The sequence below is a fragment of the Drosophila sechellia genome, chromosome 2R (assembly GCF_004382195.2).
Source record: "Drosophila sechellia strain sech25 chromosome 2R, ASM438219v1, whole genome shotgun sequence".
NCBI classification, from domain to species: Eukaryota; Metazoa; Arthropoda; class Insecta; order Diptera; family Drosophilidae; genus Drosophila; species Drosophila sechellia.
The window spans coordinates 21325507-21338538 of NC_045950.1; the positions used below are offsets into that span (position 1 = coordinate 21325507).

The following is a 13032-nucleotide window of genomic DNA, read 5'->3' on the forward strand; positions in this document are numbered from 1 at the left end:
TCAGAAGGAGGGGAAGAGGCATAAAGTCCGATTTTGGTGGATGAGCTCAGATTTTTCTCTGAGCTGTCGGTGTGTGGGAGAGAGGGGAAATTTCCCATAGCGTCGCTCGGTTTGGCGCCTCTTAATTCTATGTCCGTATTAGTGGCTGCAGCTGCATTAGTGCAGGTCGCTGTGGTGGATGTGAACTCTCTTTGAGTGGCGTCGGTGTTTGTGGGTGCGGTTGTATTTGTGTGAGTCGTTGAGGGGAGTGAATTTCGCTTATGTGTTTGTGAAGAGAATGGAGGAGAAGAAGGCGATTTCCCCTTCGAGATGCTGCTTTTGGCGCCAACATTGGCTGCAGCAGTATTGGTAATCGAGAGGGGGTCTCTTTGGGCATTTTTGGCATTTATATTCTCTTTCATATTTAGAGAAAGGGAATTAAAGAAATTCATGGCTACCCAAGAAGAGTTAATTGGGCTTTTCTTTTGTTTTAAAGGCAATTTCTTCTGCTTAATATTGGTCGTTTTAACCAGGGAATTGCCAGACCCGTGAGACATAGGCGAAATATTTACGTGAATAGGGGAAGATCGCTCGCTAGAGGTAATTGAAAGTACCTCGTCTTCAGAGAAAAGGTGGTCAGAACTGGACATTTTTGATTTTTATTATATTTAAAAATTTAGGCGATAATTATAGTGGTATAAATACCCTGGATCTTTTATTTAAATGTGTTCTCCAGTTTTATCGTTTCCTTGCTTTCGAATTTCTCCTTCTCTTCTAAGATTTCTCCGGGTGTGCTTTCTTCCTTTCTCTCGGCGTTTCTTCTCCTTCTTTCCTTTGGTTGAAGCGGCGTCTTTTCGCGGTTGCACAATTACTGTTTTATTGTTCGTTTTCGTTAGACCACTGAATGTTAATTGTTGTCGCGGTTTGTTACTTTGCAACCGGAAGACAATTTATAACAAATAATATGTCTATTGACGAAACGAATTTAGTTAACTTTGCGCGTGAGAGTAAAAGGCAGGCGAAGCGCGTTTGTTTTAATTAAATAATTTAATTTAATTGTTTGTTTTTGTAGGTGGAGGTACGGAGACAGAATGAATTCTGTTCCGCATCCACAATTTTATTTTGCCTTTGATTACAATAAATGCAATATGTAGGTACAATAATTTGAATTTTTAGAGTATAACATAGCATGGGGTGAGTTTGGGGCTGGACATAGATTAGTATTTAATGTTAAGTTAGTATTTTTCTTTGTAGGCTTTAGATTATAACAGTGACATGGGCTGGTAACATTATCATATGCTTGTTTTGTATACATTTTTTTTAAAATGAAATTATTTGCAATAAACATTAAAATTTTAGACTAACATTGTTTTATTTATTTCTTTTCAGGTACCCCCACCAGAAGGGCAGGAGCACCGCGTCGTTGAGGGCCTCAGGAGTCATCACAGGTAAGTTTTGTTGCATTTTGGCAGTGGTCTGTTGCGGCCACTGGAAGTGGGCCATTTGCAACAAGTATGTCCGGCCGGCGTTGCAGGTTAGTAGTTCTCGGTTTCAGCATCCCTCGCCGCGGTCGTTTGATTAAGGTAAGTTGTATCGTTAGTGGCAAGAATGTAATCCCACGAAGCTGTCATTGCGTTTATATAGAGCTGCTGGCATTATGATGGTGGAGTTCGTCTCGTTGTGGCAGAGAAGTCGTCAGTGAGGATTGTGGCTCGATCAATCACCGAATGAAGCCAGGTGCGCCGCGTCTTGTGGCCATATCGTCGGGATTGGCAGCTTGGGGCCGCCGGTTCGAGATTTGTTACAGAGGGCCGTCGTAACGTTATAGGCATGGAAATGGATGCAAAAATAGTATTTGGTAAGTATTATATATGTTATTTGTTTTTTATGATTGCGTTAATTTTTGTTGTTTCAGGTACATTGAGTGGAAATTAAATTTTTTTTACTTTGTAGGTGGAGGTACGGAGACAGAATGAATTCTGTTCCGCATCCACAACTTTATTTTGCCTTTGATTACAATAAATGCAATATGTAGGTACAATAATTTGAATTTTTGAGTTTAACATAGCATGGGGTGAGTTTTTGGGGCTTGGACATAGTTAGTTAGTATTAATTTTAAGTTAGTATTTTGTAGGCAAGGATTTCAGACATTGACATGATTGGTAACATTATCAGCTTGCATGTTTGTTTACATTTTTAAAGTGAAATTATTTTGCAATAAAATTTAAAATTTTAGACTAACATTGTTTTATTTGTTTCTTTTCAGGTACCCCCATCAGAAGGACAGGAGCACCGCGTCGCAGAGAGCCTCAGGAGTCATCACAGGTAAGTTTTGTTGCATTTTGGCGGTGGTCTGTTGCGACCGCTGGAAGTGGGCAACTTGCAACAAGTTGCAGGTGATTTATTCTCAGCTGCGTCATCCCACGCAGCCGTCGTTTGGTGAAGATCTTTTTTTTTACTTTGTAGGTGGAGGTACGGAGACAGAATGAATTCCGTTCCGCATCCACAAATTTATTTTGCCTTTGATTACATTTTATGCAATATGTAGGTACAATTATTTGAATTTAGAGTTTAACATTGCATGAGGTGAGTTTGGGGCTTGGACATAGTTAGTATTTAATAATAAGTTAGTATTTTTTTTCGTAGGCTTTAGATTATAGACAGAGACATGGACTGGTTACATTATCGTCTTGCATGTTTTGTTTACATTAATAAATTGTAGTGATTTTACAAAAAACATTGAAATTAGAGACTAACATTATACAATTTGTTTCTTTTCAGGTACTCCCGCCAGAAGGACGGAAGCATCGAGTCGCTGAGGAGCATTAGTTGTCATTACAGGTGAGTTTTTGTTGTAAGTTGGCTGTAATCTGTTGCGGTCGCTGAGAGTGGGCCACTTGCAATAAGTGTGTCCGGCCGGCGTAGCAGGTGCTTTGTTCTCGGTTGCAACATCCAGCGCAGCCGTCATTTGGTTATCGTCAGTGGCAAGATGAATCCCGCGCAGCTGTCATTGCGTATTTATAGAGCTGCTGTTCGTCTTGTTGTGGCAGAGAAGTCGTCAGTGCGGATTGTAGCTCGGTCTGTCACCGAGAGAAGCCAGGTGCGCCGCGTCTTGTGGCCATAGCGTCAGGATTGGCAGCTTGGGGCCGCCGGTTCGAGATTTGTTGCAGAGGGCCGCCGCAACGGAATAGCCATGGAAGTGAATGCAAAAATAGTATTTGGTAAGTATTATATATGCTATTTGTTTTTTATGATTGCATAAATTTATGTTGTTTCAGGTACGTTGAGTGGAATTTAATTTAAGGTAAGTCTTATATTGATGTATATTTGTTTATATAGTTGCGTTTATTATTATTTTTCAGGTACTTGAGGAGCAAGCTAGTCTGGGGTAAGTATTGTGTTGCTTTAATAATTGCGTTGATTTTTTTTTTGCTTTTCAGGTACGTTTTGTAAGGGCTAAATTTGAGGCCCTTGTTATTGTGTTATTGCAGCTGGAATGCCGCGATTTTGGAGTCTTCAAATTGTCAATTAGATAAGTATTATATTATAAAAATATTTTTCCCAGTAATAGCTTGTGTTCCCTTATTTCAATAGTTGAGGTCTTTGAAGCTGGAGCTGTGTGCTTGTCGTCAGCAGGATGGAGCCGTCAACTAGCGTCAGCTACCTTTTCTGTCCGGTTTGTTATTATTTAATTGTCCTTGAGTAATTTTTGTATACATTCGTATTTATTTTCCTTTTATTACAGGTTAAGAGAGAATTCGTCGATGATGCAGAACTGAGGAGAAATATACAATTTGAGGACAAATTTTGCAGCATATTGATGTGGCATCTGTGCCACGCAAGTGGTCCTTATTTGTGCAATGGCGTCAGGAGATGGAGACGGCATCATAAAATTGTCAACTTTTTGTGTTTATAATCGCGAAAATTGGCGATTTATTTTGCTTTTGTGGTGCCAGTCTCTTGTTGTCGGTTGCGTTGAAGGATTTGCGTGCGTGGCGTCAGGATGATGGAATCGCATATCTGTATCTGCTTGTTTGCCTGGCAAGTTTTAAGTTTTTCTGTGTGTCCTTTATTAATTACGCATCATATTCTTATTGATTTTCATTTCTTTACAGGTTATCGGAAGATAATTGGGCATAAGATACTGAGGAAAATGATGCAATTTGGGGACGGATTTTGAAGCTTTTAAAAGTGATGTCAGCTCCGCGCTAGTGATCCTTATTAATGCAGTGGCATCAGGAAGTGGAGACGGCGTCTTAGGATTTTTAATTTTTTGTGTTTATAATCGCGAAAATTGGCGATTTCGTTCTGTTTTTGCGAAGCCCGCCTCCTCCTGTCGGTTGCGTTAGATGTTGATCAGCAGTTGGCTGTGGTCAAGTAGGTAAGTGCATTTGATTGTTTTGTTTAATTTGTTAATGATTAATTGTTTTATTTTTAGGTTTTAGCGTCAGTTCTTGTAGGCGCTCGTCAGTCTGAGTTTTGAGAGAGTATGGAGGCAGATAGAAGTGCGCTTTTCCATCAGATAAAGATGTCGTTTTACTAGATATAAGTATTTGTAAGTTTAATTGGATGTATCCATGTCAAGATTGTTGTCTCTTCCTTGAGTAATTATTGCCAATAAAATGTCGATTTTCTTTTCTAAATTGTCGACTCTAATTGCTAATTTTCTTGTGGGGTCATCCGATAACCCTTTTTGTAAGAAATGATTGGAGTTTCTTGGCGATGGTGTGGCTACATCAATAACTCTTGGTTTAAAACTAGCTCTTGCAGCTCTGCTGGTGGTCGGAGGGCTGTCATTGCTAGCTTGCATGGGATTTGAGTTACCTTTTTCAGGTTCCTGGTCATTTTCTTCACTCCTTTGTTTTCGGAGCATGTCCTGGTAATTTTCCAGATGTCTTTGCGCTGGATTGCTTGTCTTGGATACCAGTCTTGGCTTTGCGTTGTGTTTTGAGGTTGTCCTACCCTTTTTGGGTATATTGTTAGAGGTTCGGCGCCATTTATTCAGACGCATCTGAATGGCAGTGTCATGCGAGGAGAATCGTGGCCTTCTGTCGTTCATATTTTGTCGGAACGGATTTGAGATTGACTTTCTGGCTGCCTCCTGGCGAGCTTCAGCGATTGATCTGTTCAGGATCGCTGAGCTGTGTGGCAGCCGTGGGGTATTATTGCGTGGAGGAGGGCCTTGACGTCTATAGAAGTTGTTAGTTGCGTCTTTAATTGTGCGTATTTTGTTTGTGTCGATGTTGTTGGCCGCAAGCTTTTGTTTTTCTGCTTTGTAAACGGGGCATCCCTTGTATGCACTAATGTGCTCTCCAGAGCAGTTGACGCAGGTAGCAGGGGTGGTTCTTGGCTTGGTGCAACAGGATGACAGGTGGTCGCCAGCGCATTTCATGCATCTTGGTGGCCTCATGCATGAGTTCTTGGCATGCCTGAAGCTCTGGCATCTGTAGCACTGGACCGGCTCCCGTGTCCTGTTTTTCCTTTCAATATCCACTTTTTGTCCACCGATTTGTTTGAGTGAGATAATTTTGTCATGACTGCCGTCCTTGGCCATGACGATCTCCACTTCAAACATGCGCATGGGGCCGCCTGTAGCCGGGTTCGTCATATTTCTGACGAAGCGCGCGGTGAATCCGAGTGTCAGCAACTCCTTGATAATCCACGAGCATGGAGTGGAGTGGTGGAGATGTCTGATTACTACTCGGAAGCCCCTCTCAGACTTTGGCTGGTTAGTGAATAGAGGAAAGCCGTTTGCTATAAGGACATCTTTGATTTTGTGGAAGGCGGTCATGTCCTTAGCCTGAATCCTGACCCCGTTTCCTTCAGTTGCCCTGGTAGTGTAGCTGGAGACTCCTGCTGTATAATTTAGTTTTTCCAGGAGCGGGACAATTTCTTTAACATCGTCGACAAGTATGGGTGGAGCTCTGCAGCTTAGTGGCACCAGTTTCCAAGGTGGCAGCTCAGCATCCGTATTTTGAGGAGGTGGCGTCGTTGCGCTGCGTGCAGGAGCATTGGTGCTGCAGGGTAACGGCTGGTGTGAGTGTCGATTCCTAGTTTTGGATTCCTCATATACAGATTTGGCTGCCTTGCTTTGGAAAACGGGTGTGGTGAGGGGTGGAAAAATGCTGGGAGATTTAAAATTGGAGGTCACGCATAACCGTTTATTAGGCGTCTTGAAACTGGAGCAGTCCAAGTCATCATTTGTCCTCTTGGCCGGAGTTTTCGTTATAGGAGCCGGAACTATGGGTGCCACAAAGATTGGACCAGTTCCAGCAACCACTTCCGAGAAACTCATTGGCTGCTCGTCTGGGCTTCTGGACGGTGAGTTGAATAAGTCCCTTTTGGCAGCAGGCCGGCTGAGGGTGCGGGCTGTTGTTTTTTTAACTTTACTGGTGGAGGTACGGAGACAGAATGACTTCTGTTCCGCATCCACAATTTATTTTGCCTTTGATTACATTTTGTGCAATATATAGGTACAATTATTTGAATTTAGAATTTAACATTGCATGAGGTGAGTTGGGGATTTGGACATAGTTAGTATTTAATATTTAGTTAGTATTTTTTTTTTTGCTTTAGGCTTAGATTATAGACAGAAACATGGACTGGTAACATTATCATCTTATATGTTTTGTTTACATTAATAATTTGTAGTAATTTTACAAAAAACATTGAAATTAGGTACTAATATTATACATTTTATTTCTTTTCAGGTACCCCCGCCAGAAGGACGGAAGCACCGAGTTGCTGGAGGCCTCAAGAGTCATTGGAGGTGAGTATTAGTTGTGATTTGGCAGGAAATTTGCTTCGGACGCTGGATGCGCGCCACTTGCCATATGTATGTCCGGAAAGCGTTGCAGGTAATTTATTGGTGGTAAGAATATGACGCGCCGCTGTCATTTGTTGGTTTTCTCTTCCACCCTCAGTGGTAGATGTTTGCGATTATTTATTTAGCTTGTTAAATTGCAGGTCTGCTTCGGCGGTCGTCGGGAAGAGGATGCCTGAAGAAAGGTCCGGAACAGCGGTCGTCACGTAGTTTTGGAGCTGCTGCCATTATTGTGGTGTGATCTGTCTCATTATGGCAGAGGAGTCGACAGTGATGATTGTGGCTTGGTCGTTCATCTAGGGTGGCTAGGTGCGCCGCGTTTTGTGGCCATTTCGTCAGGGTTTGCAGCTTGGAGCCTCCGGAACGTGATTAGTTGCCGAGGGCCGTCGCAACGATTGGGGCCATGGAAATGGAAGTAAAATTAGAGATTGGGTGAGTATTATATTTGTTATTTGATTTTGTGATTGTGTCATTTTGTGTTTTTTCAGGTACGTTTAGTGGGAGGTAAGTATGATATTTATAATTTTTTGTTTTTATAATTATTGCATTAATTTTGTTTTGTTTTATTTTTGTTTTTCAGGTACATTAGGTGGAAGCTAGTCTGGTGGTAAGTGTTATAATTGTTTTTAAGGTTGCATTAATATTTTGTTTTTCAGCTGCGTTTTGTAACTAATTGGGAGGCCCTTTGTTTTTGGAACATGGCAGCGGAAAAGCCGCGGGTTTAGGGTCGTCGAGTTGGCAATTAGATAAGTGTTTTGTTAAAGTAATTAATTCCCAGTTTTAGCTTGTGCTTCCTCGTTTCAGAATTTACAATCTTGGAAAGAGCAGTTGCATGCTTATCGTCAGCAAGATGGAGCCGCCTGTTGTCGCCTATTGTCGCCTGGTTATTTGCCTGTCCGGTTTGCTTTGTCCTTAATTAATTATATTTTGTATCATATTCTTATTAAAATTTTTCCTTTCGTTGTAGGTTAGCGGAAAATCCGTGGGAGATGCGATACTGAGGAAAGGAATTTTGTGTTTTTCTTTTCAGGTACATTTGGTGGGAGGTAAGTATTATATTTATAATTTATGTGTTTTTATAATTATTGCATTAATTTTGTTTTTGTTTTTCAGGTACATTTGGTGGAAGCTAATCTGGTGGTGAGTATTTTAATTGTTTTATGGTTACATTAGTCTTTTGTTTTACAGGTACGTTTTGTGACTAATTTGGAGGCCCTTTGTTTTTGAAACATTGCAACAGGAGAGCCGCGGGTTTAGTGTCGTCGAATTGGCAATTAGATAAGTGTTTATTTAAAGTAAATAATTCCCAGTATTAGCTTGTGCTTCCTTGTTTCAGAGTTCACAATCTTGAAAAAAGCAGTTGCGTGCTTTTCATCAGCAGGATAGAGTCGCCTGTTGGCGTCTATTAATTTGCCTGTCCGGTTTGTAAATTTATATTTGTCCTTAATTAATTTTCTTTGTATCCTATTCTTATTAATTTTCTTTTCGTTGTAGGTTTTCGGAAAAATTTGTGGAAGATGCGATACTGAGGAAAAGTATACAATTTGAGGACAAGTGGTACGGTTTAATTGTGTGACGTCAGCTCCGCGCTAGTGATCCTTATTGGAGAAGTGGCATCAGGAGGTGGAGACGGCATCGTAATGATGTCGATTTTTTTTGTGTTAAAAGGCAAAAAGTTGGCTTTTTTGTTTTACGTTTGGTGGAGCCGTCTCCTCTTGTCTAATGCATAGGATGTGGGTAAGCTATGTCTGCAGTGGGTGAGGTATTTGCTTTGTTTGATTTTATTTTGTTTATTTAATTTGTTGTTGATTGTTTACTTTTAGGTTTTAGCGTCAACTCGCTGTTGGCGCTCGTCAAGCTGGAAATTTATGGGAGCAGCAGAGTGTCCTGTTCGACGAGGTGGAAGCGTTGTTGGCCCGTCTTTTGCAGAGCATCAATTTGTGTAGATTTCAGCGTTGATAATAGATACTTCAAAGGACCGTGCGGCAATAATTTCAGGTAAGTGACGTTGTGCATAAATTGCTGCAGCGAGTCGCCTTATATTCATCATGTTTCTGCCGAGCTAATCCTTTTCATATCGATCTTCCGATTCGTCTTTTAGGCTCTGGTTGGTTTTTTCCGTATCGTATCGTCAGGATCAGCTGGAGTGCGTTGTCGTAGGCTTGTTTATTCGGGTGCGTTGAGGTGAGAGTGTTGTTTATATTCCTTTGCCATTTTATAATTGAATTAGTATTCCAGGAAAATTGGGCTGCGTCGAGGAAGTTGATGACCGTGAAGGAGTTTGGAGCAGACTGACGTGCACTTTTCGGTCGGATATGGATATCGTTAGAATAGATATAAGTAAGAGTAGATATAAGTAAGAGTAAATTTAATTGGATGTATCCATGTCAAGATTGTTATCTGTTCCTTGAATAATTAAGGCCAATAAACTGTCAATTTTCTTTTCTAAATTGTCGACTCTATTTGCTAAGTTTCTTGTGGGGTCGTCAGAGAATCCTTTTTGTAAGTAAGGATTGGAGTTTCTTGGCGATGGCGTGGCTTCTTCAATAATTCTTGGCTTGAAACTAGCTCTGGCAGCTCTGCTGGTGGTCGGGGGGCTGTCATTGCCAAATTGCGTGGGATTTGAAGTACCCTTTTCAGGTTCTTGGTCATTTTTTTCACTCCGTTGTTTTCGGAGCATGTCCTGGTAGTTTTCCAGATGTTTTTGCGCTGGGTTGCTTGTCTTCGGTACCAGTCTTGGCTTTGCATTGTTTTTTGAAGATTTCCTACCCTTTTTGGGTATGTTGTTTGAGTTTCGGCGCCATTTATTCAGACGCATCTGAATGGCAGTGTCATGCGAGGAAAATCGTGGCCTTCTGTCGTTAATATTTTGTCGGAAAGGATTTGACATTGACTTTCTGGCTGCCTCCTGGCGGGCTTCAGCGATCGATCTGCTCAGGATTGCTGTGCTGTGCGGCAGCCGTGGGGTGTTATTGCGTGGAGGAGGTCCTTGACGTCTATAAAAGTTGTTGGTTGCGTCTTTGATTGTTCGTATATTATTTGTGTCAATGTTGTTTGCCGCAAGCTTTTGTTTTTCGGCCTTGTAGACGGGGCATCCCTTGTATGCACTAATGTGCTCTCCAGAGCAGTTGACGCAGGTAGCAGGGGTGGTTCTTGGCTTGGTGCAACAGGATGACAGGTGGTCGCCAGCGCATTTCATGCATTTTGGTGGTCTCATGCACGAGTTTTTGGCATGCCTGTAGCCCTGGCATCTGTAGCATTGGACCGGCTCCCGTGTCCTGTTTTTTCTTTCGATATCCACCTTTTGCCCGCCGATTTGTTTGAGTGAGATAATTTTGTCATGACTGCCGTCCTTGGCCATGACGATCTCCACTTCAAACATTCGCATGGGACCACCTGTAGCCGGATTCGTCATATTTCTGACGAAGCGCGCTGAGAATCCGAGCTTCAGCAACTCATCGACAATCCACGAACATGGAGTGGAGTGGTGGAGATGTCTGATTACTACTCGGAAGCCCCTCTCAGACTTTGGCTGGTTGGTGAATAGAGGAAAGCCGTTAGCTATAAGGACGTTTTTGATTTTGTGGTAGGCGGTCATGTCCTTGGCCTGGATCCTGACTCCGTTCCCTTCAATTGCCCTGGTGGTGTAGCTGGAGATTCCTGCTGTATAATTTAACTTTTCCAGGAGCGGGACAATTTCCTTGACGTCGTTGACGAGTATGGGTGGTGCTCTGCGGCTTTGTGGCACGAGTTTCCAAGGTGGCAGCTCTGCATCTATATTTTGGGGGGGTGGCGTCGCTGCGCTGTGAGCAGGAGCATTGATGCTGCAGGGTAACGGCTGGTGGGAGGGTCGATTCCTGGTTTTGGATTCCTCATAAACAGATTTGGCTGCCTTACTTTGGAAGACGGGTGTGGTAAGTGGGGGAAAAATGTTGGGAGATTTAAAATTGGAGGTCGCGCGTAATCTTTTAACTGGCGTCTTGAAACTGGAGCAGTCCAAGTCGTCATTTGTCCTCTTGGCCGGAGTTTTAGTTATTGGAGCCGGAACAGAGGGTGCCACAAGGACTGGGCCTGTTCCAGCAACCACTTTCGAAAAACTTATGGGCTGCTCGTCTGGGCTCCTGAAGGGTGAATTAAATAAGTCCCGCTTGGCAGCAGGCCGACTAAGGGTGCGGGCTTTTGTTGAATTCACCACAGTGGGCATGGCGCTATTTTTGAGTTTTGATTTTAAATCACCCTGGGCATCAGGGCGTAAAGAAGCATTACTTTGGTGAGGGGGAATGCTTCTTTTCCCAATATTTACACAGCGAGTGGTGGGTTTCTTGCTTAAACTAAGTTTGGAAACATCCGGCTTTTGGTTAAAAATTGACCAAAAAGCGTTGGCAGTTGTACTTGGTCTTTCCTCTTGCTTGCTTTCGTTAATTTGTATAAGTGGGGAGAATATTTCCCCACTGTCAATATCATTGGCTTTATTGAGGTGAGTGTCAGAATTGGCAAGCGCGGGGGATCTAGAGCAGCTTTCTAATTTAGTTTCGGTGGCTTTATTTAATTGCTTGTGTGTATAAGAAGGAGGGGAAAAAGCATCAAGTCCAATTTTGGTGGATGAGCTGATATTTTTCTCTGTGCTGTCGCTGTGTGTGAGAGAGGGGAAATTCCCCATAGCGTCGCTCAGTTTGGCGTCTCTTAAATCTGTGTCCGTATTAGTGGCTGCGGCTGCATTAGTGCAGATCGCTGTGGTGGGTAAGTGCTCTCTTTGAGTAGCGTCGGTGTATGTGAGTGCAGCTGTGTTTGTCATTGTGGGGAGTGAGTTTCCCTTGTGTATATGTGAAGAGAATGGAGGAGAAGGCGATTTCCCCTTCGAGATGCTGCTTTTGGCGCCAACAGTGGCTGCAGCAGTTTTGGTGACAGAGAGGGGTCTTTTTGGGCATTTTTGGTGTTTATATTCTCTTTCTTATTGAGTGAAAGGGAATTAAAGAAATTTAAGGCTGCCCCAGAAGAGTTTATTGGGCTTTTATTTGTTTGGTTTAGAGGCAGTTTCTTCTGGTTAATAATGACGGTATTAACCAGAGAGTTGTCAGGCCCGTGGGACATAGGCGATATATTTAAATGAAAAGGGGAAGATTGCTCTTCTGGAATAGAGGTAATTGAGAGAATATCATCTTCAGAAAAAAGGTAGTCTGAACTGGACATGTTGGTTCCCAATTATATTTAGAAAATTTAAACGATACTATTAAAGGTATAAATACCCTGGATTTTTTTATTGTTTTACTGGTGGAGGTACGGAGACAGAATGAGTTCTGTTCCGCATCCACAATTTATTTTGCCTTTGATTACAGTGTGTGTAATATATAGAACAATTATTTGAAATTTCGAATTTTACATTGCATGGGGTGAGTTTGGGGCTTGGACATAGTTAGTATTTAATGTTAAGTTAGTATTTTTTTTTGTAGGCTTTAGATTATAGTCAAAGACATGGACTGGTTACATTATCGTCTTGCATGTTTTGTTTACATTAATAAAATGTAATGATTTTACGAAAAACATTGAAATTTAGGACTAACATTGTATAATTTGTTTCTTTTCAGATACCCCCGCCAGAAGGACGGAAGCATCGAGTCGCTGTGGAGCCTTAGGAGTCATTACAGGTGAGTTTTTGTTGCATTTGGCAGTCGTCTATTGCGGCCGTTGGAAGTGGGCCGCTGGCAACAAGTGTGTCCGGCCGGAGTTGCAGGTGATTTGTTCTCGGTTTCAGCATCCCTCGCCGCCGTCATTTGGTGAGTATCAATTGTATCGTCAGTGGCAGTTTTATGCAATTGTTTGAGTATGTTGCAGATAGAATTGCCGTTCATCAGGAAGAGGAGTTGCGATGTGTTGCCCCACGCAGCTGTCATTGCATTTTTTGAGAGCTGCTGGCTATATGGTGGAGGAGTCGTCTCGTGGCAAAGAAGTCGTCAGAGAGGATTGTGGCTCGGTCTATCACCGAGAGAAGCCAGGTGCGCCGCATCTTGTGGCCCTGTCGCCAGGTGTGGCAGCTTGGGGCCGCCGGTTCGAGATTTGTTGCAGAGGGCCGCCGCGAAGAAATAGGCATGGAAATGGATGCAAAAATAGTGTTTGGTAAGTATTATATATGTTATCAGTTTTTTATGATTGCATTAATTTTTGTTTTTTCAGGTACGTTGAGTGGATTTTAATTTAAGGTAAGTATTATATTTGGGTATAAATGTTTATAT

At 42.3% G+C, this 13032-nt stretch overlaps 3 long non-coding RNA genes across 6 annotated transcripts; all 3 read left to right on the plus strand.

The window, feature by feature from the left end:
- Positions 1-2709: 2709 nt before the first annotated feature.
- LOC116800588 lies at positions 2710-3357 on the plus strand. Its single transcript, XR_004361491.1, has 3 exons — positions 2710-3200; positions 3258-3283; positions 3342-3357. It is a non-coding gene; the product is annotated as an uncharacterized LOC116800588 (long non-coding RNA).
- LOC116800587 lies at positions 3356-4622 on the plus strand. The gene is made up of 3 exons (XR_004361490.1): positions 3356-3655; positions 3725-4360; positions 4418-4622. It is a non-coding gene; the product is annotated as an uncharacterized LOC116800587 (long non-coding RNA).
- Positions 4623-7688: 3066 nt separating this feature from the next.
- On the plus strand, positions 7689-9252 carry LOC116800564. Of its 4 annotated transcripts, none has more exons than XR_004361478.1 (4): positions 7689-7701; positions 8297-8800; positions 8904-8986; positions 9041-9252. It is a non-coding gene; the product is annotated as an uncharacterized LOC116800564 (long non-coding RNA). The 4 variants fall into 4 exon arrangements; XR_004361477.1 differs by lacking the exon at positions 7689-7701 and adding an exon at positions 7953-8223; XR_004361479.1 differs by lacking the exon at positions 7689-7701 and having other exon boundaries at positions 7956-8539; positions 8626-8800.
- The last annotated feature ends 3780 nt before the right edge of the window (positions 9253-13032 follow it).